Raw genomic sequence first — 25,533 nt, 5'->3', positions numbered from 1 at the left:
TCGTTTATTTAAAAAAAAAACCTTTAACTTTCATAAACCTCGCCCACACCATTTTTTTTCAATTTTTGCGTTTTGTGACCAAAATAACACTCACGCTAATCGTATTATCATCAAGCACAATTATGATAATTAAAGTATCATAAAAACTAAAATGTTATACGGCATTTTAAGTACCGTAAAAAATAACTCATGTTATACGGCATTTTAAGTACCGTAAAAATTAACCGATGTAATACGGTATTTTAAGTAACGTAAAAACTAACCCAGGTTATATGGCACTCGAAATGCCGTAAACCATTTTCTACTATTTATATTTATCTCCTTTATTTGTTTATATTTATCTCTTTCATATCTCTATTTCTTTTTATTATGTTTATCTCTTTTTTCTCGCTCTATTTCTTTTTAATATGTATCTCTTCTTTTTCTCTCTAATTCTTTTTTATCTCTTTTTTTTCTCTCTAACTCTCTTTCTCTCTCCTAGGAGATTTGTATAACAACATGTGTACCTTACCATCCCTTATAAAAACTCCCTTCAACCCCATCCCTTATGAAAATTAGACGAAGTCAAATTTGTATCTTGTTGGAATCATGTTTGTTGAGTTGATGAAAAAAGTTGAACGAGAAAGAGAGTTAGTGAGAGAAAAGATTTAGATGGAGAAATAAGAAATAAAAAAAAAAATTAGAGAGAGAAATAAGATATAAATATTAAAAAGAATTAGAGAGAGGAAAAAAAGATAAATATGAATAGGAGAAAAGAGTTTACGGCATTTTGAGTGCCATATAACATGAGTTAGTTTTAATGGTACTTACAATGCCATATAATATGGGTTAGTTTTTATGGTACTTAAAATGTTGTATAACATGGGTTAGTTTTTACAGTACTTAAAATGCCGTATAACATGGGTTAATTTGTACGATACTTAAAATGTCGTATAACATGGATTAAGTTTTACGATACTTAATATGTCGTATAACATGGGTTAGTCTTTACTGTCCTAAAAATGTTGTATAACATGGGTTAGTTTTTACGGTCCTAAAACTGTCGTATAACATGGGTTAATTCTTACCGCAATTAAAATACCTTTCACGGTAATATGACTACTATGAAAGTTATTTTGATAAAAAAAACACTCAAAATTGAATAAAGAAAAGGTGTGAGATAGGTTTATGAAAGTTGAGGGTTTTTTACTAAATAAACAAAAATTAATGTATATTTGTGATAATTTCTTTTTTTTTTATTATCAAACTACCCTTATTTTAACCCACGTGTCCCACTTTCCCTTTCTAAGACGGTATTAGCACAACTTAAATAAAGAACTTGGCATGGTACAAAATGTGCCGTATTAGCACAATTTCAATATAAGCCGGTCCGACGCATTTTGTGTCGGACCGGCAGATTTGAATATGAAAAGTCAATCCCCCACATTTTATATCGGATAGGAACAAGTTGGTCCCCTACATTTTTTTGTTGAACCAAAGCATGTTGGACATCGCGTTTTGAAAACATGTGTCAAAATGGGATGGGCGTAAGTGGTCTAAAATTATTATTTTTTACTTGGGGAGATGAGGGAAATAAATAAACAATATTAAGGTTAATAATGTGACATCCGAAGTTTTAGGGGAGGAGCCGGAGGTCATAAAACGGCGATACCTATAATTTTTTTAAAAATCTAAATAAAAAAATGGGAAATTTTCATAAAGAACCCTAGTTCCTCGTATTATTTCATGGTATACCCTCTTTCCGTTTTTCTTTCAAGCGGCTTAAGAAAACCCCTAAAGATTTCACCATGCCCCATCATTTTTTATCTCCCTCTTTTATTGATTTTGATCATAAAAATTGGTCTGAATAAATCTTTTTATATCATTTCAACCCAAAAACGTTTTTACTGGGTTGAAAAGGAAAAAGAAAGTTAAATTTTTTTTTGGTATGAAATGATATAAAAGATTTATTGAGACTAATTTTTATGGTCAAAATCAGTAGAAGATGGAAAAAATAGATAAGCGGTGCGGTGCTAGTTAGGGATTTCCTCATACCATTTGAAAGAAAAAAAGACAGACGGTTTACCATAAAATAAAAGGAAGAATTAGGGTTTTATACAAAACTTTCCCGAAATAAATTTATTCTAAATATCTCTTTGGACCAGGGGGGACAAGTGATCATCATCATCCATTATTTTATTAAACGGCGGAAAACACTCGTAAGTAGTAACCATTGGGTTTCCTAATCATATGGATCATAGCATTTTCCTGGTAACCGTGGGGTTTCCTAGTCATATGGATCATAGCATTTTCCTTGACATTTCCAGCTTCATGCCTGGCGTTTTAATCTAAGGAGCAGGCATCTGTAATGACTCTGATTTCATTTCTACCCCATTTCTGAACGGGCAGCACGAGTTGTTTATAATCCACCATGGTAATTTAGGCTTTAAACCCTTTCTTTGTTAGGTGTTTATTTTCGGACAATCTCTTGCTTCCCCATTTTGATTTTCTAGAAATTTCTTCTTATTTTTTTTGCTAATTGACTTATTTATTGGTTTCTGATTCTGATTTTGTTATAAATCTAGTAAGAAATGATGCAGAAGGATCTAATGAAGTTTGGGGTTCATTTGAGTTTTTTTTGCCTTGGAAGGAATTTGACAATTTTTTTTTTGCAGCTGAAATCAAAATTGGATTTTTTTTTTGAAGCTAAATGTGATGTGATATAGTGTTTTTCCAGCTAAGATTAAAACACGTTTTTTTTTTCCCCCTTCTTTTTATTCAAGGAAATGGTGTTTGGTTTTACAGAATGATCGGAATGCATTTGGTTTTTGCAGATCCGTTTTATATTGCTCCAGAATAGGCAAGGGAAGACGCGTCTTGCAAAATACTATGTTCCACTTGAGGAGCCTGAGAAGCACAAAGTTGAATACGAGGTATAAATTCCAATATTTTCCTTTCTTTTCTTTTATGAATTTTCTTCAGATTTCAGGACCTTTTAAATCTTATTCGCTTGAGGTTCTGCAGGTTCACCGATTGGTCGTAAATAGGGACCCAAAATTCACAATTTTTGTTGTGGTCAGTAGCTCTTTGAGTTTTTACCCCCATTTTTCTTATTTGTGAATGGAGATTAATCATGTGTTTCATGCATTTCCCTTGTTGTTTTCTACCTTTGTTGAATTATTTATCTTATTATTGGATTTCTACAGTTTTTGGGATTCTAAGACAATTTTCTTGTATATGGTTATGTTTATTTTGTTTAAGAAACTTAGGCAATTAGGGGAAGTTATGCCCAATGGAGTTAGATCACAAGTTAACTTTCCTAGATAAATTAGCTAATTTGGAAGGAATGGTATTAGTTATGACTCAATTGTAATAGAAATAGACAGAGAAAGCTAAGAGGTTTAAGCTCATTAGCTATTTTTAGAGATTTTATGGAGTCTAGAGCTTATGGTTTCCCTATCAGTTAGATCAATTTCCATTATGGGTTGAGGCAAAAAAGATCTTATTGAGAATAAAATTTGAAAACTTTGAATAAGAACCATTAGCTTTTATGCTTAATTAGAATTTTGCAACATGGATATAGAAGCTTGAAGTTTTATTCATATAAATGATCGTGCTTCAAAGATTTTTGGTTACTCTTATAAACATTACAACATTATGGAGTCTAGAGCTTATGGTTTCTCTAGCACTTAGATCAATTTAATTTTTGGGTTGACACAAAAAAGATGTTTCTGAATCTGAAGAGATAAAACTTCAAAACCTTGGATAAGAATAGTCAAATTTTATTTTTGAGTAGAATTTACCTCTAGGATTCTAGAATCTCAGTCTTATTCATAGAAGTGATCACGCTTCAAAGATTTAAGTTATTCTTAAATCAAGTAGCTTCAATAATAACAGGAGTTCATTACATACTAGGGCTCATCTATGCCATTGGTAGAGTCGATATCTTTTCTCTCTTACAACCTCCCATGTTTGGGTTACCATATTGGTAGCAATGTTGCAAACTTTCTCATCTATTTGTTGCAACTTTTTGATATTTGGCATGGGTTCCAGTTTTGGGCAACTCCAAGCATTCCATGATCTAAAGCTTTTTTAATGCAAAAGTTTATGGAGCATACCAGGAATCTTCTTTTGGCTGGTAGATTAAACAAATTAGAAACTTGATTATTATATGTAAACCTTGTTTGTGAGCCACATTTTGGCACTGAGATCAGCCCATAGTTGATGGCATCAGGATAAAAGGTTGGAGATTGTGAAAGGCTACAAAATCCATATGGTTGGGAGCATCTTTGGATAATGCACATGTTAGGCACTTATCATCATCATCATCATCTGAGCATATGTTAGGACCCCAAATGTTAGGACCTTGATCCCACCTTTTGAAGATTTTGATCCAACTTTTTGGGATCTTGATCCCAAACTTTTGGGGATCTTGATCCTGACCTTAAAGTATATATAATCTAAAACTATATATACTCTTTAAAGTAGGTATCTCTTTATTTATAGCCAACAAACAATGCAATCGTATGAAAAATATAACTACATTTGGTAGCTGGTTATAAACAAAGAAAATCCTTAGCTTGATCTTTATCTTGGTCTTTAAAGTGGGGATTTAGATCCCCAGTAGTGGGATCGATATTCCGAATAATCAAGATTGGGATCCTAAAATTTGAAAGTTCAAAATTCCTTGAAGATCCATTTCCCGGAGTGCTGGAGGGAGATTCCAGAGCGGGATCTCCAGGTTGGGAGATCCAAACAGCTATGAATCAACCTGTTATGAGCATTTGCATGGTGAAGGGTGTAGCATCGCCTAGCGTTAAAGTAAGCAAGATATTTGTCCATAAAAATTAGCAGCAGGATTGAATGTCTTAATTGCTGGAGTGGTACTCAACACAACTAAGAAATGGTCCTTATTAACAGCCTAAACTGGAGTTAAGTTGGGCTGCCGCTGGGGATGGAACCCATGACCCATTAGAATTATTTGAAATAAGTTATGGGCATTAACTGGAATTGGAACCTAGTATTGTAAGACTTGATTCTTGCTTCAATTTTGGATTGATTGAGACCTTTAGAGCTGATTAGAGAAGTTGTCCACTTATTTACATAAACTTCTAATACACTTGAGGTACCTTTTGCATGGTTTCATTCATTTCACAAAAACAATTCCTTCCTTCTAAATTTCTAAAAACCTTGCAATGTGATGTGATAATGCTAGAGAACAAAATATTTGTATGGCTACCTAGTTCAATAATAATAAAGTTTCTTTTTTTTAACATCTAACCTAAAAGGATAAAGACCAGAATTCAAACTAGAAGCACTATTGTAATAAGTGGTATTCTCTTTATCATCAATGCTAACTCCCTTTTCTTTTCATATGCTATGTTATGACGTTCTTATTGCAACTTGATGTATGTTAATGAGATAAAGAATTAAAGAAACAAATGGATCTGGCTAAGAGATAACATATAGTAGTCAAGTCACAACATAAAACTAACAATACAACATGATAGTGTGAGAGACAAAATTGTTTTTGTGCCTCAATAACCTAGTTCGATACAATTCAATTTTGAGCTTTATCATCCAAGTTTCTTGAGTTTTAACATCCAATCTAAAAGAATAATGACCAAAATTCAATACCAGAAGTATCTAATGTAAAAAAAAAAAGGAAGGGTCATAAGCCGGTGCTGGTCTTGCTTACACAGGGTCCTTGGAGGGGTGAGATGGAAACGGTCCTAATCTTTGGCTTTTTATGCACAAATTGGCTGCTCTCAGGACTTGAACCCTCTTGCGCTAGCTACCCGAACCTTTTACCGTCACACCAAGTGACGACCCCTTTAGGAAGTATCAAATGTAATAAGTGGTAATTCGTTAATTTTGGTTTCCATTTTTTTTGTGTTGTGTTTGTTGTTTTTGACCCCTTTGCAGTTCCTTTCTTCAGTACCTACTCAGAATCATATTGGGCCTCAAATTTTGGCATTGATGTAATATCTGCCGACCTTAGTTCTTTTGCCTCGAAGAATGATCTGTTTGGTTCACTCTCTAGGGATCTTTTTGTTAAGCTAAAATTGTTTGTGCTTAGAATGGGAAAATCCATACTTCCTATGAAAAGAAAGGAAGTAGTAAGTTGAATCCATTGAGAATCCATACTTGGTATGAAAAAAAAAGGGAGCTGTAAGTTGAATCCATTGAGCACCTTTGATGTAGAAACATTTGTAGCTCTAATTTTTAAGTAGGACTTTAGAAGAAAGCTTTGTCTTGATTCCTATGAAGCAATTATGAGTATGGGGCGGAAGACACTTGGTCAAATTACTCCCCCAATCCCACCTTATCTAAATTAGATAGGTTCCTCACTTCTCTAGATTGGGACAATCTCTTCCATGGGACTCACTCCTCCGTTCTTCCCAATCTTACTTCAGACCACGGTCCTATCTTACTCGATACTTAGGCAGTCAAGAGGCGTCCCAAACCTTCAAAAAATCCAAGGCCTCGTTATCAAAACTTGACTGAGAGAAGATATGATCACATAGATTGGAAGGTTCTTGATGAGACTCTCCCTAGAATGGGCTTCAAGGGTAAATGGAGAAAATGGATTCAAGGATGCATCTCCAATCTTTTTTTGTCTGTACTCATTAATGGCTCCCCCAAGGGATACTTCTGGCTTTTAGGGGCATTCGATAGGGTGATCCTTTGTCACCCTTCCTCTTTGCAATAGTGGCTGAGGTGTATAGCGCCTCCATTTTGAGAATGTACCGAGCATGCTTTCTTACTGGCTTAAACATTGGAAGGTCGAGTACGTCCATCTCCCACCTTCAATACGCAGACGATACTCTCCTCTTTTGCAATGCATCCCAGTGACAAGTTGACTGCCTGCTACTCTTCCTCCAATGGTTTGAGTTTGCATCCTGCTTCATAGTTAATATGGTGAAATCTAAAATGATGGGTATTGTCTTGGACAATCCTTTGGTTCAGATGATAGCTGACCGAAGGGTTTACACAATAGACGACCTCCCTTCCACTTATTTGTGGCTTCCTCATTGTCTCGGTTTACTAAGACTCGACCACTCATCATCATAGCTTTTTCCCAATTAATTGGGATCGGCTACAAGAATCATGGTCAGCTATTCTGCTCTATTAAAGACCATACCCTCAGTGAGGTCATATGTCCCCATATCTTTTCGGACTATTTCCAACCACGTCCTTTTGGGCCTACCCCATTCCCTCTTCAATTTTTCCACTTGAACTAGCTCGCTCCTCCAAACAGGTGTTTTACTTGGTCGGCGCCACACATGGCCAGTCCACTTAAGTCTACTCTCTCTCATCTTATTGCCTATTGGTGCCACACCTAAATTCTCTCGAATGGAGTCATTTTGACTTTTATCCCTTCTTGTCTTGCCACTCACCCATCTCAACATCCTCATCTCCGCTACACTCATTTTTTTGGTACATTGTTTTTTGTCCGCCCAACATTTTACCCCATAGAGCAAAGCTAGTCTCACAATTTTCATATAGAACTTGCCCTTCAGCTTCATTGGTACGCGGAGATCGCATAAAATTTCATTTGCACATCTTCACTTCGCCCACCCAACTCTAATTATGTGTGAGACATCTTTCTCAATCTTTCCATTTTCCTAGATTATCGACCCAAGATATCGAAAGTGCGGTCTGTTTTGTACTTCCTGGCCTTCAATCTTAACTGCTTCCTCGTCTCTACTCCTATTATTGTTAAACTTTTATTCCATATACTCTATCTTAGTCCGACTAATTTTAAATCCTTTGGATTCTAAGGCATCCCTCCAAAGTTCTAACTTTGTGTTGACGTCGTTTCAAGTCTCATTGATCAAAGCTATGTCATCTGCGAACAACATGCACCACGGTACCTCATCCTGTAGGTGCTTAATTAAGACGTCCATAATTAAGACAAAGAGGTACAGGCTCAAATATTGAAGCCCAATAAATTGATAAATTTGAAAGGAGGCTAGCTGCATGGAAAGGGAGATTTTTATCCTCAACCAGAACATTGATACTCATCAAGGCTACCCTCTCTAGTATTCCACTCTTCATAATGTCTCTTTTTCACATGCCTGCCTCTATCCTAGCTAGGTTAGAAAAACTTATGAGAGACTTTTTGTGGTCAGGTGACGGTGGCCAAAAATTTCTCCTTATCTCTTGGGCTAAGTTGTGCTTACTTAAATTCAGTGTATCAAAAAGGGCTACGCGGGTCCTAGGCGGCCTGGGGGGTCCAGGTCGCCTAGGGCCCTAGGCAAGCGCCCTGGGGGGTCCAGGTCGCCTAGGGCCTAAGCAGGCGCCCAAAACCTGGGCAGCTGCCCAGTTGAAAAAAAATACCAAATTACCAAATACCATATTCCAAGTTGAAAAAAAAAAGATAGATGTCGAGAAAAGAATTTTGATAATCTATATTGTTAAAACAATAAACTGTAAAACCATACAAGTGTAGGATATAAAAGTCAACACTCAACACTCAACACAACAGAAATATACAAAACTTTAGAATATAAACAATCCAACAAAAGTCAACACTCATGGCTTAACACAACAGTCAACACTCAACACTCAGCACCAAGAGGCAAGAGTCTTCAGTTGTTGTCATCATCATCGTCAGAAGGAATATCAATAGGGCAAGCCTCATCATATGCATCAAAGTCGAGGCCATCATCATCAGAGTCATCTCCCTCTTCAATATAACGCTCATCCTCCTCAGTTTCTTATGAATTTGCCTCTTCCTCGTCTTCTACCTTCCTCTCATCGATCAAAGCTATGTCATTTGCGAACAACATGCACCATGGTATTTCATCCTGTAGGTGCTTAATTAAGATGTCCATAATTAAGATAAAGAGGTACATGCTCAAATATTGGAGCCCAATAATTGATAAATTTGAAAGGAAGCTAGCTGCATGGAAAGGGAGATTTTTATCCTCGGCCAAAAGATTGATACTCATCAAGGCTACCCTCTCTAGTATTCCACTCTTCATAATGTCTCTTTTTCACATGCCTGCCTCTATCCTAGCTAGGTTAGAAAAACTTATGAGGGACTTTTTGTGGTCGGGTGAAGGTGGCCATAAATTTCTCCTTATCTCTTGGGCTAAGTTGTGCTTACTTAAATCCAATGTATCAAAAAGGGCTAAGCGTGTCCTAGGCTGCCTGGGGGGTCCAGGTCGCTCAGCGCCTAAGCGGCCACCCAGTAAAAAAAAATACCAAATTACCAAATACCATATTCCAAGTTGAAAAAAAAAAGATAAACATCGAGAAGAGAATTTTGATAAACCATATTGTTAAAACAATAAATTGTAAAACCATACAAGTGTAGGATATAAAAGTCAACACTCAACACAACAGAAATATACAGTCTAACAAAAGTCAACACTCATGGCTCAACACAACAGTCAACACTCAACACTCAGCACTAAGAGGCAAGAGTCTTCAGTCGTCGTCATCGTCATCAAAAGGACTATCAATAGGACAAGCCTCATCATATGCATCAGAGTCGAGACCATCATCATCAAAGTGATCTCCCTCTTCAATATAATGCTTGTTCTCCTCTATTTCGTTTGAATTTGCCTCTTTCTCCTCTTCTTCTACCTTCCTCTATGCAAATGAGGCCCTAAGAGTCTTAGCTGCTCTACCTTTTTCTTTGTGCTTCTATGAACTCAAATATTGTATAATTTCCTCCTTGGTAGCCTCAGGAACATTTTTATAGGGAGCAACATGCTCCTTAATACCGGGAAGGTGTTTTTTAAAATGATAAATGCCCATATTAGTATCCTTTCCACAATAATTACATTTAATACGATTTTTATCACTTGGATTCGGGTTACTTCCAACCTGGATCACCACTCCGACTAGAACTTGGAGAAGATACTTCAATAGAACAAGGCTTATTTTCAACCTTTTCTGGTTCTTCTTAATTCAGAAGATGTCTAATCTCATCCCAAACTGCTTCAGAAACATTTGTACAAGAGCAACATTACCTCTAACACCAGCAAGGTGTTTGAATCGGCTAATACCCCTATTGGTATCCTTTTCACAAAAATTATACCTTATACAATTTTTATCATTTGGTTTTGGGTTGTACCCATACTTCCAACTCGGATCACTTCTTCTAGAAGTAGCAGAAATAGATCTATGACAAGGATTTTGTTCTTGTTTTTGTTTTGCATAACTTATATATAGCTTAATCTCGTCTCTGATAGCTTCAGGAACATTTTTTACAAGGGGCAACATCCCCTTTAATACTGGCAAGATGCTTCTTAAACCGGTTTATGCCTCGTTTTGTATATTTTTCACAAAAATTGCATCTAACGCAATTTTTGTCATTTGGATTCGGGTTGTATCCATATTTCCAACCCGGATCTCTAGTTCGACTAACTCTTGAGGAAAAGTTTTGCACTTACTTTGATTGCTCAAACTCCAAACTTTGAGACACTTCGATCAAATGAAATGTAGTTTTCTGGATATTTCTTTCTCTCTAAAAAGTGTTCTTGTGGGTTTAGGTTTCAAATGAACCCAAAACCCCTCCTTCTAACCTTTTATATCTTTTAAAAAAATCAAAACAAAAAAAACATTTCCGCCTTTGGGCGGGGCACACGTCCTGGGCAGCCGCCCAGGGACCACCCCCCAGTTTGGCCACCTAGGCCCGATGTGACCAAACCTTCTGGACCACCTAGGCGCTGGGCGGTCTGTTTTTTTGAACGATGCCTAAATCCCAGGTGGTCTAGGTATTTGCAACTTAAGAGCCATCAATGTAGCCCTGCTATGCAAATGGTGATGGCGTATGCCACACAACCAAACCACCTACGGAGAGAGATCATCTCTTGTAAATATTGTCGCCAAGTCCACGCTTGGCTAACCTCCTGTAGGTCTACCGGCAATATATCAGGCTTTTGGAGGTCTCTTCAACACTGCTGTAGCCTATTGTTCCACTGGGTCTGTTATTGCCCAAGGTTGGGTAATAGTAACTCATGCTAGTATGATGTTTGGATTGGTGGCAACCCTCTTAAAGAATAGTTCACCACCCTCTTCTGCTCGCCCAATATCCTAACTCTATGGTGGCCGAATGCTTTGTCTGCTCAAGGAATACTAGAACCTGGAAGCCCAATTTTAGAAGGCCCCTCACTAATCAAAAGCACTTTTCAGAACTCTCAGTCCGCCTACACTCGGTTTTCCTTCCTTTGTCTGGGGAAGATAAAATCATTTGGTCACCTGCCTCATCGGGGACGCTCTTCGTTGCCTCATTCTATTGAGCTATTACCATGCTTTCCTCTCCCACCATTGCCACTCCCTTTATTGCAGCCAAAGCCTGGATCCTATCCACCCCCCTTAAGATCCAAGTTTTCAGTTGGACTACCCTCCACGAAAGGGCCTTAACACTTGACCAACTCCAGAGAAGAAGCCTATCCCTCCCTAACAGATGCATTGTGTCTTTGAGCTGAAGAGACAAAGTCCCATTTCTTCATCCATTGCGAAGTAGCATTAGCCCTTTGGTCCAATGTGCTCAACCTTTGCAAATGGAATTGGGTTACTCCCCAGTGAATCCCTCAGCTCTTTTCCACTTACCTACATACTCCTTGGAGTAAATTTGGTTATTTCCTTTGGAGAGCCTCTATTGCTGCTATCTTGTGGACAATTAGCTTGAAAGGAATAGCAGAAAATTAGGGGCGAAAGGAATAGCAGAATTTTTAGGGGGGGGAGGGGGGGGGGGGGGGGGAAGTAGCTCCCATCCCTTACTTGATAGGCAAATTCCGTACCTTAGATTCCTTTTCGGCTAGAAACCACAAACTCCACAAAAATTTCTCCTTTGCCCATCTTCACCACAATTGGCATGAACTCCTATACCAGACAGCTCCTAGTATATCTTGCTCCTCATTGTGGAGACCGCCGGAAGATGGGCAAACCAAACTTAATTTCGATGGTTGTTCTCTTGGCAACCCAGGGCCCTCTGGCATTGGGAGAATTTTTAGAAATTCTGAGGGCTCTACCCTCCTTTCATTCTCCTTGCCTGCTAGATTTACGGACTCCAATACCACGGAGGCCAAGGCATTGCTTGAGGGGCTCCGAAGACTAACCCTAGCTGGAACACTGAATTGGTAGTTGAAGGTGAATCTAGTAACATCATTACTTTGGCCTTCGAGTCAACTCCATGGCCCTGGAGACTTGACCATCTTTGAAGAAATCTCTCAAATTTCTAGCACCTTTAGGGTTATTTGGAGTTGTGTTTTTAGAGAAGCCAATGAGGCTGCAGACGCTTTAGCTTGGGAAGGAGCAAGTCTTAACTCTACCACAGGAATTGCAAGCATTTTTTAAGCTTGCATTCCCTCCCCCTCTCTTTCTTTTTCTCTTGTGTATCTGCTGTAGATCATTTTTTGGGCAACCCAAATACTGGGTTGCCTATTTTTTATATGTGCTATTAATTGTACTCATTTACGGTATTAATACAATAGTCAACTTATTCAAAACGAAATTATGAGTATTATTCTTCAATGTGTTATATGGTTTGTTTTTATGGATTGCTTGGCAGCCCCGATACCCAAGAAATAGAAAATAAAAATGTAACTCTGGTTAATGTGTGTGTATATAAGGATACAATTGGGCCAGCCTTGGTAAGCTAGTGGGCCTTAAATTTTGGCATGGCCCATTTGCACCCAATTGAACTGGAAAATCATATAATAAGGGCCCATTGAAAAAGCATATGCATAGACTTGACACCTTAACTTTAGACGTTATATCCAGAGAGTAAACAAGGTGCATGGGGTCCCCAATTGCTATCGTACCCACCTCCACCCATCCGCCCTTCCTTTCGTCAGCCCCGCGACTTATCCCCATCTCCTCTGTCACTCCCACCAACCTCGTTGCTCAGCTTCAGACCTCCTTGGTGGATACCTTCAACCCCCAGAGAAACGAAAGTAAGGGGATCAAGAAATGGGCTTCGAAACTCTAGCAAGAACCTGGTCTGGCCTGCAGGGCCCTCTCCAAGGGCTCCTACTTTTTCTCCTTCCTTTCTGAGGAGAGAGCTTCAGCAGCATTAGGGACCAGTCCTCAACCCTTTCACGGAGCCCGTCTGTCCCTTTCTCGCTGGACTGAAGAAGTTGAAGCGTTCCGGTGTCAAAAAATTTGGATCATGGCCTCTTGCACTCTGCTTCATTCCTGGTGTGTCGAAACGTTCAGAGCCATTGGGGATGCGTGTGGAGCATTTGCAGCTGTCCATTGGCAATCTTTGGACATTCTCCCTCTCAGGTTTTTAAGGTTGATCGTTGATGTTTTGGACCCACAATTCATTCCTTTATCCCTCTAGCTTGAAATCTCGAGGACTTACTTTCAAGTCCTTATCTTGTGGTCCTCTACTTCCCCTCCCTCGTTTCGCTTTGTCTTCCATCCGTCCCCCACCCCTAATTCTGTGCCACCCGCTACTGACCATTGGACGATGGTCTCCCATAAATGTCATTCTTGCCTCGTCTGACCTCCTCAGAAGGGCCACTCCTTTGCTCTCCCTCTCACCCCTACCCTTCGTCCGCAACCTTTTTATCCGCCATACAACCCGTCTCCCCCTTCTTCTATTTCTCCTCCGCCACCTCTGCCTCCTCCACCTCCACCTCCATCGTCCTTTTCTCAGGGTTTGACCTCAATCAACAAGCTTTCTGTAAAGGTAGTTGACGGTAACATTTCTCACGCCCCGAAAGCTACCTTGACGGCCATTGCCAACTTTTTTCCTGGAAACCACACACCTTCATTCAATGCCCCCGACTACTCACCTCCCTCTTTCTTTGCCACTGACATTCATCCGCTCCCTCTCTCTAAGGCCTTATCTCCCTCTCTGGTCCACGTGGCATCCTCGGTCTTTTCATGACCTTCCGCCCACACTACCTCGATACCTCACCCTTCGTCAGCAATGTTTCAAAAAGTGCTAGGCTGTCAGGGGGGTCCCGGCCGCCCAGAACATGGGAGGCCCAGTAAAAAAGTTTTTTTTTTTTTGGTGTTTCTCTCTCTAAAATTGCCTCTAATGGGTTTTAGGTTCATTTGAAACCTAAAACCCACAATTTTGTACTTCTAATATTAAAACAAATAACCCAAAATGACCAAAAAATGGCCTCAATGAGCGGCATTTCTGCCCCTGGGCGGGCGCCTAGGCGGGTTCCCGGGCGCTTAAGCAGGCGCTTGAGGATACCCGCCTAATTTGGCCGCCTAGGCCTTGGCGATGCGCCCAAGCCTTTTGGACCGCTTAGCTGCCGCCCAGGCGGTCTGCGTTTTGAAACAGTGTTCGTCAATTTCTGCCACTTTGAATCATGAGGTCCCTGCTGAGAAGGACCCTCAAGGCTCGATTTCGTTCTTCTTTAGACCAACCTTGGAAGGTGGCTTGCCATTGCTCGATCTACCAAGACTTTCAGTCACAGAATCTCCTGTTGAGGTTTTCTCTCTAGAGGCTACCCCTTCTCCAATTGCTCCGAAATTTTCGGTCTCTCAAGACACGTCAGAGGATCACCCATCTTTGCCTTCGGTTAATTCCAACTTTGTCAATCGTATGGACGTAGCTCAAGGAGACATTAACCAGGTGTTCATGGTCATGGGTTTTCCTTATGCTGCCCTAGAAGAATCGCTCCATGAGTTCTTCAATGCTAGCTCTCAAACCAGATCTAGGGATAGCCCAGGGCCTAGTAGGGAGGCTTCCAACCTTGCATGCTCTGTCAACTTTGGCAGAACCTCCATCTCTAAGTCATTATTATATTGCCCTTTTGGATCATTCCCGCTTGATGGCGTATATAAACTAGCTATCTCCTCATCCATCCTCTGCTTTGCAATGTTTTTGCCTTTGGTCGCGTTGAGAAATGTCGTCATCTGCTTTCTTATATTATTAGGGACACTATTGCACGCAGAAACATCTCCCTTAACCCTTGTCAAGTGTTGCTTGAACCTATGTACCCCACTACTTTTCACTCTTTGGCAGTAATTACAAATAATTTTGTCTTTTTTTGTTGGGATCAAGTTTGACCCCATATTGCCATGCAGGGTCTTCTGCAGATCTTGCCATGGTTCAACTTTAATATGTAAAAGGTTAAAAATTAACCTGACAGTTCAACATGAAAAATAATCTCCATGTGTAGTGATAATATGTAGGGATAGTTCATGAAGTTATATTTTTTCTATTGACAAAAATATTTTAATTCCTACTGGAAAAAATAATTTATTTATGTAACATTATAGATAAAAATAGCCTATATCAGCCACTACATATAGAACAAAAAATTTACATTGATATAGTATCAATAAAAAATATATTTACAATGGTATAGTAACTCACAATGCCAATACATATGGACTTGTCACAAATCTTCATTTCGACAAACATTAATTAGCTCCTACTGAGAAAAGAAAAATATTGATGCAACATTATATATAAAAAACAAGTCTTTTAAGTCACACTTAGAATCAAGAAAAAAATTACATTAATATAGTCATCCATAATGCCACTACACATATATTTGACACAAAAAACATTTACAATGATATAGTCATTCACAATGCCACAAATAAGATTTACAGTGATATAGTCGGCACAATCTCAACTCGATTGAAATGATCACAAATAATCGTACATCTCAATTACAAATATGCAAGATAATAAAATAAAAAATTCAAGCTCCAAACATGGCTACAACTAAATTATCAAGAACATACATTTTTTGCATTAAAATTTTAACAATAAAATTGAAAATTGCAAGATAATAGAATTATCATACATGCCATGATTTTTTACAATGATATTCACTTTAATTCCTAATGATAATACAATTTAACAACATGTATTTTTTGCATTAAAAATTTTAAAAATTAGAAATACATTTTTAATGCAAAACTGCATTAAAAATATAATACAGTTTAACAACATGTATTTGTTAATGTATTTTTCTGCATTAACAACAAATTAAAAAATAACTTTTTTGCATTAAACCTATAATAACATGCCACGATTTTTTTACAATGATATTCTGTTTAATTCCTCATGATAATACAATTTAACAACATGTATTTTTTGCATTAAAATTTTAAAAAATTAAAAATACATTTTTAATACAAAACTGCATTAAAAATATAATTCAGTTTAACAACATGTATTTGTTAATGTATTTTTTTGCATTAACAACAAATTTAAAAATACAGTTTTGCATTAAAAATATAATAACATGCCACAATTTTTTTACAATGATATTCACTTTAATTCCTCATGATAATAAAGTTTAACAACATGTATTTTTTGCATTAACAATTTAAAAAATTAAAAATACATTTTTAATGCAAAACTACGTTAAAAATATAATACAGTTTTAACAACATGTATTTGTTAATGTATTTTTTTGCATTAACAACAAATTTTAAAATACAGTTTTTCATTAAAAATATAATAACGTGTATTTTTTTGCATAAATAATCTATCAACATGCAATTTTTTGAACTAAAAATTTAACAATAAAATTAAAAATATTGTTTAATTCATCATGATAATAAAAAACTGGTCACAATTTTCAGAAAATCATGATTTTTCGAAAAATTTACCATGAATTAAAAAAAAAAAAAAAAAAAAAAAAAAAAAAAAAAAAACGCAGTTCCTCACTGACCCACCTAACATCAATCATTCCAACTAAAAAATCTGCCTCAAATCGAATAAATTACATCAAATTGAATACATGTTTTGATAAACAACACTATAAGGAATCAAAGCCCTATAATGTTAATACTTTATTATCAAAATATTAAATAAAATCGATTGAATTGAGGGGAAAAAAAAAACGCAGTTCTTCACAGACACCAGTCATTCTATCTCAAAAATCAAACTCAAATTGAATAAATCAGATCAAATTGAATACATGTGATGATAAACAACACTATAACGAATCAAAACCCTATAAATTTAACACATTATTTGTAAAATATTTACTAAAATTGAGAGAATGGTGGAAAAAAAAATAAAAACTCAGTCATTTTTTTTTCACAGACATCAGTCTTTTTTTCTCAAAAATCCAACTCAAATTGAATAAATATAATCAAATTGAATACATGTGATAATAAACAACACGATAACGAATCAAACCCTATAAATTTAACACATGATTTGCAAAATATTAACTGAATTTAATAGCATGCCGGAAAAAAAAAAAAAAAAAACACAGTTCTTACCTGTTTTTCGTGCACCCATGCCTTCAAATTCAAAATTGGTATGTATTCCTCCAAAATAATCACAAATTATGAACAAAAACTTCTAAACAACACTATTACGATCAATCACCCTGAAATTTTACAAAAAATGATGCCCTATTTCGCTTGAAATCAGTGAAATGGCAGAAACCCTAAAACTCACTCTTCGATCCAAAATTTTTTGATCAAAATCGGTGATTTTTATTACCTTTTATTGAGTGAAATGGCTGAAAAATTTGAATTAAAGCCTACAAGATTCGATTATAAGGCTGAAAAAGATGGAAAATGATAACAAAATGACAAAAAAAGATGAAATCTGTGAAGAACACTGTGCAGCTCGTGTTCTTGGGCGAGACTCAGCGTTTCACTATTGGGAATCGCCCGGTTCTCTCTGGACACGGGCAATTCCCGGTTTGTCGTGGAATAAGCACGGTAGCTAATGATTCCTGAGTCGAACCGAGCTAGTCCGGCTCGAATCGGCGAGTTTTCAAACCCTGGGAGAAACCATACAGTGACTTGTCCTGTAGGAAACAAACTCCTTATATGGGGAAATGCATAATTATATATGAGCATTAGAAAAATCAGTAAGAAACATGTCAAAAGTAACAATAATCAGCATGTACCAACTAATAATAAGAAAAATCAATCATGCCTACCAAGATAAAAAAATGCATACCCTCCAATATACATAGGGTGAAACCGAGATTGAGGTTCCTATTGAGATGTCCCCCTACATTGTTGAACGCCATAAGGAAAAGCCTTCTCTTCCTCTCAACCACACATTCGCTAACCTATTTAGGCTTATAGGGCCTGCCGCATATGCTTTGGCTGAATCAAATGCATTACAAACTTTTCAATAAAAGGTAGGGTACGTTTCTAATTGTCAAAGCAAATTCCACTTAATGCAATTAACTGGGCTAGAGGACTATCTGAGTGCCCTTTTGATCAAACAGCCGTGTAAAAAGAGCTCTTTGTATGTATTGACATTGCTTGAATCACCTTTAATCATCTTTTGGCTCTCGAGATTCTTTATTATCTTCAGACCCTAAAAAAGAGCTCTTGCTTCAGCTTCGTTTATTGTTGTATATCCACATGGTCCCAAGTAAGTGAATTTGTAATGACTCATATGATCTCTAATGGTACTGCCATAACCTGCTGGGCCTGGGTTTCCAATTGAGCTTCTATCAAAGTTGAGCTTTAAGCAATTTTCATGAGGAGGCATCCAAATAGCATTTCGAGTCTGTCTGTCATTATTAAGCGTAGCAACTTCATATGGGATTTTAAAAATCGGTGATTTTGGGATAAACTTACAATCTTTGTTTGTTGAAAACCATTCAGCAGTTGTTGCTAAGGTGTTGGACTTCAAATTTTCAATATCACATTGTGTCCCTTCAAATGTTCCAAATCGTGCTCACCTATAAAGCTCTCCATAGCATTGTGCCAATTTTCGACAAACCAGGGTTCATCCATTGAGAAAAGATCAGTTCTGGGATTTGTGAGATCATAATATTTAGATTCAACAACTTTATCCACTAATCCCACATTCTTAGAGTGAAAGGATAATGTAAAAGAATATGATCTACACTTGCGTTATCCCTCAAATAGAGCCTACAAACATTGACAATTATGAAACCTCTCTTACAAAAGTTATCCCCAGTAGGCAGCTTTTTTTTAAGAGCTACCCACAAAAATAACTAAACCTTCAGCGGGACCTGCAAATTCCATATTATTGCTAAACTATGATCACTCACTCTGTGAGTCTCCTCATACAACATTCAATAGACATACTTAAATGAAAAATCCCCTGAAGCTGTGAGTTCCAATACCAATTGATCATCTTTATTGGATATATATAAAAAATTATTCAATAGATTCATAAGCAATTGAAACTCATGAAAGAAAGAATCTGAGACCCTCCAAGACCTGCAAATAATACTCTATGAAGAATTAGTAAAATCAGCTCTTTTGAGATCTTTCACTGATGTCAATAGATTGTCGACTTTGGAGAAAACCTCAGGGAAAAAATCTCGAAGAGTAAGATCTCCTAGCCATTTATCAAACCAAGACAAGGTTTGATCTCCCTTTCCAACTACTTTGCGACAATGACTAAGATATAATGATCGGTACGTATCAATTCCTTTCCCAATGTTTGAAAAACCAACCTTAGATCTTGGATTTTAAATGAGGTCAGTCAACACATCTACTCTATATATTTCTTTTAACACCTCTCCCCATAAACTATCCTACTAATTTTGGAAGTGCCACCACCACCACTTAGTCATTAGGCTAGTGTTCATCAATTTGAGCTTTGTAACTCCTAGACCCCCATCTCTCTTAGAAGTGCATACATTTTCCCAATTCACGAGTTTCAGTTTTTTTCCTATTCCTACATTGCTCTATAAAAAAGAGCTCATAATGTTTTCCAAAGTCTTCACTACCGGCTTCGGCATTATGAAAATTGACATAAAATAAATGCGTAAGTTGGACAAAATAGACTTGATAGCTCCTCCTCCAAACGACAACACTTTAGAATTCCATAGATCCTTTTCTTATTAAATATTTCAATAACAGGATCTCAAATAACTGTCGATTGGTTTCCTCCAAATAATGGAATAACCAAATATTTGCAAGGAAACTTGCCAACCCTACATCCAATAATTCTGCCAAAGACGCAACCATGTTATCTGAAACTCCAATCCCAATAAATTTGTCTCTTCTAAATTCACTTTGAGACTCGTTGCTATTTCCATATACTTTAAGAATACCCAAAAATTCTTTACTTCTTATTCCTCTAGGTGACAAATGGTGTCATCTGCATACTGCAAATGAGAGATTGTTAATCTACCAACATTAAATCTAGAAATTAGGCTTCTACTCACCACAAAATTCAGCATAGTACTAAAACTTTCAACCAAAATAGTATATAAGTATGGGGACAAAGGATCTCCTTGCCGAATGCCTTTTGATGCTTTAAAATAACCACAAGATTTTCCATTGAAAATGATGGAGAAATGAGTTGACATCAAACGTCCTTGGATCCACACTCTCCAACGTGATCCAAAACCCATCTTTCCTAAGATTTCATATAGCACATGTCAATCCACTTTGTCATATGTCTTTTCAAAATCTATTTTATATAAAAGACCTGATTTTTGTCTTTCAGCCTTGACTGTATGCATTCTTGTGCCATTAAGATATTGTCCATAATATGTCTGTCTTTGAGGAAAGCAAACTAAGGACCTTTCACAACCAGATGCAATAATTCCCTCAATCTATTTGCCAAGATATTTACGACAATTTTATAAACACTCCCCAATAGGCTAATAGGCCTTATATCCTGCCCACTCTCTATAATAGTTTTTTTGGGAATTAAAGCAATAAAGGTAGAATTGTTGTTGTTTAGATTTTACCACTATGATAAAATTCATCTATGATAAAAAAAAAACCCTCCTTTAGAAGCTCCCAAAAGGTTTGAAAAAAGGCTAAAGGAAAACCGTCTGGCCCCGACGTCTTATCCCTCCCCAAGGAGAAGACAACACCTTTTATCTCATCCATTTCGAAAGGTCTTTCCAGCGATAAAGCCCTTTCTGAAGGCAATCTATCGAAGAAGACATTCTCAAGACCAAATTGATTTCTTTTCTCTCTTGTAAAAGCTTCTTTGAAATGATTAACTCAACTTATTTTGATGCTAATAGGTTTAGTAAGCACCACATCTGGAGTTACCTCTATTTCTAGCATTAGCAATAACATGAAAGAATTTAGTGTTCTCCTTCCTTTAGCCATTTTAGTATAGATCTTTGCCTCCAATATACTTCTTCCAATTTCAGAAGGTCATGCAGGGAAGCAAGAGAGATGCTTCTTGCCCTCATTTTTTCTTGTGACAATGATCCTCTCATAAATTGGAGCTCATCAATTTCTGCAATAGTTTTTTTTGTCATTGTAATTTTTTCTATAGGTTACTCCAAAATTCTTTTTTCCATTTACAGATTTCATTATGTCAATAATATTTGAATACTTATAGCCCGTCTCATGTTGAGTGTTAGTTGTCTATTAAATTACCTTATAATCAAAATAAAGTTTAAAATGCAACATGATAATAAAATGAATATCTTTAATTCAATTTATTTGTTTTATTGTATTAACTTAGGAGTTTTGATTTTTGAAAAAAGCTATATGGAATAATTTAATGCAAGAGGTTGATAGTAGAGAGAGAATTTTAGTAGAATTATTTGTTTGTATTGTTTAGTAGACAGAGAGAGAATTTTGATAGAATTCTTGTACTACGTAGTAGAGAGAGAGAATTTAGTGGAATTAATCTTAGTAGAAATGTTAATAGAACAAACTTTGTAGAGAGAGAGACTCCAAGGTTTGGGGAGAGAGAGAGAGACGCCAAGGTTTGGGGAGAGAGAGAGATGCCAAGGTTTGGTGTGAGAGAGAGAGAGTGTGTGTTATGTAACGAAGCAAGAATTAAGAACTGCAATAATACACATTGTAAATGCTAAGAAGAAGAAAAGAACCACATCAGGGATACAAAGAAGAAAAGAACCACATCAGCTATGAGTAGAGTTCATATCCACATGTGTGAGATGGTGAGTTGTGCTCACATTGCATTGGGATTCACACAATATTGAGAAAAGTGCACAAATAGCCGTTCCTCTCATAGAGCTAGTTGGTTTAAAGGGGGAGTCCTCTAGATCCCGATATATTGCGGGATTCAAATCCCCATCAACGATTCCCGATGCATATTCTATTTTGATCCGGGCTACCAAATTTTCAAACCTTAAGATAAACAAAATTTCAAAGAAATTATCCAAAAGATTTACATCTTCCAATGCAACTTATCAATATAAACATAGAAATTCTTCAATAAAAACTTTTCATTATTAGTGTTACATAACACATTGGATTAATATTTGCATATATTCACTAAACAAGAATCAATTTAACACTAATGAAATTTATCATATAAAACAGGGATAGGCTAATATCAGGAATCGGGCTTGGATTGAGACTGTAGCAGCTGGTTTTTCATAGCACTACGTCTCAAGTTTCATTCCTATGTAACTATGATCAACAATTCTCGATTTGAATTGGGTGATCCCGATCCAGATCGTCGAATTATAGTTGTAACTCTAAAGAGCTGCACCCTAAATTGCTAGAAAATGTAGTTCTGGCTGCGCCAAGCTTAACAAATGATCGTCTTGACTTTGTCAATTTTCAATCCCTAAAGAATGTCTATGCTGTAAGACATTTTCTGAAACGTCCATTCAAGTGTTATGACATGTAACATTTTTGGATCTCCAAATTACTAAGAAAATATAGATTTGTTAGCCCTCACAAGGGTTCTAGCACTAAAACTTCGATCCCAAACATCAATTTTATGGGTGTAGTTTGGGCAAGACCCCTCTTCCACACTTTAGAAGCCACCCGTTCTGTGGTTTTGCAAGGAAATAGCAATTTTGACGAAACAACTTTTAGAAGCCGTTGAGCTTCTAAAAGTTGCACTTTCCATGAAACAAACATAGGAAATGCTATAGTTGTACGCTTTGAGAGAATCACCACCTTCCATGAGCTATTCAAAACTCCGATTTTGATTAAGCACCTTATGTGGTGTGGTAGCTTTGGTGACAGTGAAGGTATATTTTTAAAAAAAAAATTATAGACGCCTGCCTTTTTTTTTTTTCTTTTTTCTTTTTACCGAAATTACCATAATATAGATAGGGAAATGTTCTTATTGAAGCAAGCACACCCGCAAGAGCATGGAAACAATTATAGAATCGTTGTTTTTGGTAACCCTTGTCATTTGGGCCAGTATGATGTTGGAGATATTGTAAAGTCCCCTTTTTATTGTTATTTGACATTGGGCCATATGGTTAAAAGAACAATGCTAAATTTGGGGTGACCTAATATTTCCAATATCAATCTGCCCCCAGAAATGGGGGAGGCAACACACTCCCCCATAAATCACAAAAAAATTAAAATTAAAATAGAAGAAAAGGTGGGGGAGGGGACCATCTGCATAAAATTTCCAAAATTTTAGACAAGTCATAATTCCAGCAAATTCCAACAAAAAAACTGATATGTATGTAAATTATTCTATTTTAAATTATTAAACACCAAAATCTGACTATATTGAGTAGGTTGCATGCTTATGGCGTCCTAAACATACTCATCAATAATGTCTTCATGAGAAGCTACAATAGTCTATCTCAATAATACTTGACTTTCTATCAGTGAATACTAGGAAAGACAGATACGGCCCAAATCCCTACTAACTTACCAAAAAAAAAGAACACTAAGAAAAAAAGTAATGAATAAGCGGATTAAAATCCAATAGAAACAGTTCAACAAATGTCACAATAATGTCTTCATGAGAAGCTACAATAGTCTATACTTGACTTTCTATCAGTGAATGCTAGGAAAGACGGATACAGCCCAAATCCCTACTAACTTACCCAAAACAAAAGAATACTAAGAAAGAAAGTAATGAATAAGTGGATTAAAATCCAATAGAAACACTTCAGAAAAATGTCACAATAATGTCTTCATGAGAAACTACAATAGTCTATCTCAATAATACTTGACTTTCTATCAATGAATGCTAGGAAAGATGGATACAGACTAAATCCCCACTAACTTACCAAAAAAAAAAAACACTTAGAAAGAAAGTAATGAATAAGTGGATTAAAATCCAATAGAAACACTTCAGAAAATGTCCCATTAAAAACCCAACCAGAGTGAATAATTACACAGAATCCACCCAACCAAAGTGAACAATTACACAGAATCCATTTGTTTCTCTCGCTCACTTTCCATTTGTATGCGCTTCAATTTTACAATGATCAACATCCCAAATGCGGGCAAGCAATCGGATCTTTCCTTTCTTATACATAATTACGAGGACAATTTTGTTCTGATTAGCTTTCAAATTGAATGATTTGACTACTTCCATCCAACCTGTACTTATAACGTAGGCATTGTTGTGAGCCCACCATTTCAATGTACTTCTATCTCCTCTACCATCCATTCTTTATTTACAACCAAAATGTTACTTCTATCTCCTCTGCCATCCATTCTTTATTTACAACCAACATTTTCAATGCCACAGGCTCCCTCACTTTCCTATCAACATTATCCTCTCTTTCACTTAAGAGTGTCCTCAGATATTCAATTTCACTATTTCTAATCATCTAGCGAGCTTGATGTTGGTGCACATCGCTCGTTGTGAGCACTTTTGCGAACCAAAATATCGGCCAATACTTCCGCATGAAGCCAGCTGCTTATCAAAAGCAAATCAGAAAGAAAAATGTAATTAATTCATCTATAGAAATTCATCAAAATATACCCAAGAGTTAAAACTATTTTAGTCATTTCTTTTTAAATGATTTTAAAAATCCTATAAAGAAACACCCGATCATAAATTTGAATGGATAACTCATTAAATACTCGCACACACATACAATAGTTGTTCTAGATCATTTTTGTTTGTTCTAGATTATTTTTGTCTGACCTAGGGTTGGAAATGCCATGCAACTTCATGCATGGAAATGGATGACTTTCCATGAAGTCATCAGCTGCTTATCAAAAGCAAATCAGAAAGAAAAATGTAATTAATTCATCTATGGAAATTCATCAAAATATACCCAAGAGTTAAAAATATTTTAGTCATTTCTTTTTAAATGATTTTAAAAATCCTATAAAGAAACACCGGATCATAAATTTGAATGGATAACTCATTAAATACTTGCACACACATACAATAGTTGTTCTAGATCATTTTTGTCTGACCTAGGGTTGGAAATGTCATGCATGAATGCATGGAAATGGATGACTTTCCATGAAGTCATCCATTTGGAGCGAGTTTTTTTTAGCTCTTTTCTCAATACAATTCAACTTCATAATGAATTGAATAGAAAAACTCATTCTTACTCATGCAAAATGACATAGACACAGTAGAGTGATGTTGTGTATTATGAGTAAATAGATCTATCATGGTAGAGTCAAAAGGATTCGATATATCTGGACTTGGATATATCCGTATAAGGGTATTTTGGTAGTTTATACTATATCCGGAACAGATCCGTACATGAGTTATCTGTAGTATTTTGGATTCGATATACCTAGGACTTAATATATATCCGTACAAGGGTATTTTGATAATTTATACCATCTATACATATAGCTCTACATGCGTATTATCCATAAATCGTTATTTTGATTACAAGGGTATTTTGATAATTTATACCATATATACATATAGCTCTACATGTGTATTATCCATAAATCGTTATTTTGATAATTTGTATAAGACGGATATATATCCGTACAAGGGTGTTTCAGTAATTTATATCATCT

The 25,533-nt window shown here is 36.4% G+C and overlaps 1 long non-coding RNA gene across 9 annotated transcripts in view; it reads left to right on the top strand.

The window, feature by feature from the left end:
- The first annotated feature begins 2,074 nt into the window (after positions 1-2,074).
- Positions 2,075-25,533, top strand: part of LOC110006785 (uncharacterized) — a 29,783-nt gene continuing 6,324 nt past the window's right edge. For 4 of the 9 annotated variants that reach the window (XR_002280058.2, XR_016040517.1, XR_016040518.1 and 1 more), the window contains exons 1-3: positions 2,228-2,413; positions 2,814-2,912; positions 3,004-3,054. This is a non-coding gene — a long non-coding RNA (uncharacterized LOC110006785). Of the gene's footprint in view, positions 2,199-2,227; positions 2,414-2,813; positions 2,913-3,003; positions 3,198-5,681; positions 5,820-21,005; positions 21,096-25,533 lie in introns of those variants that run through there. The other 5 variants (XR_016040516.1, XR_016040515.1, XR_016040520.1 and 2 more) reach the window with 5 other exon arrangements.

This window comes from Amborella trichopoda, chromosome 9 (genome assembly GCF_054954075.1).
Source record: "Amborella trichopoda isolate Santa Cruz 75 chromosome 9, AtrichopodaSantaCruz75HAP2 v2.0, whole genome shotgun sequence".
In the NCBI taxonomy this organism is placed as follows: Eukaryota; Viridiplantae; Streptophyta; class Magnoliopsida; order Amborellales; family Amborellaceae; genus Amborella; species Amborella trichopoda.
Note: the sequence above shows the minus strand (reverse complement) of the source record. Positions and strands in the feature narration are given on the sequence as shown.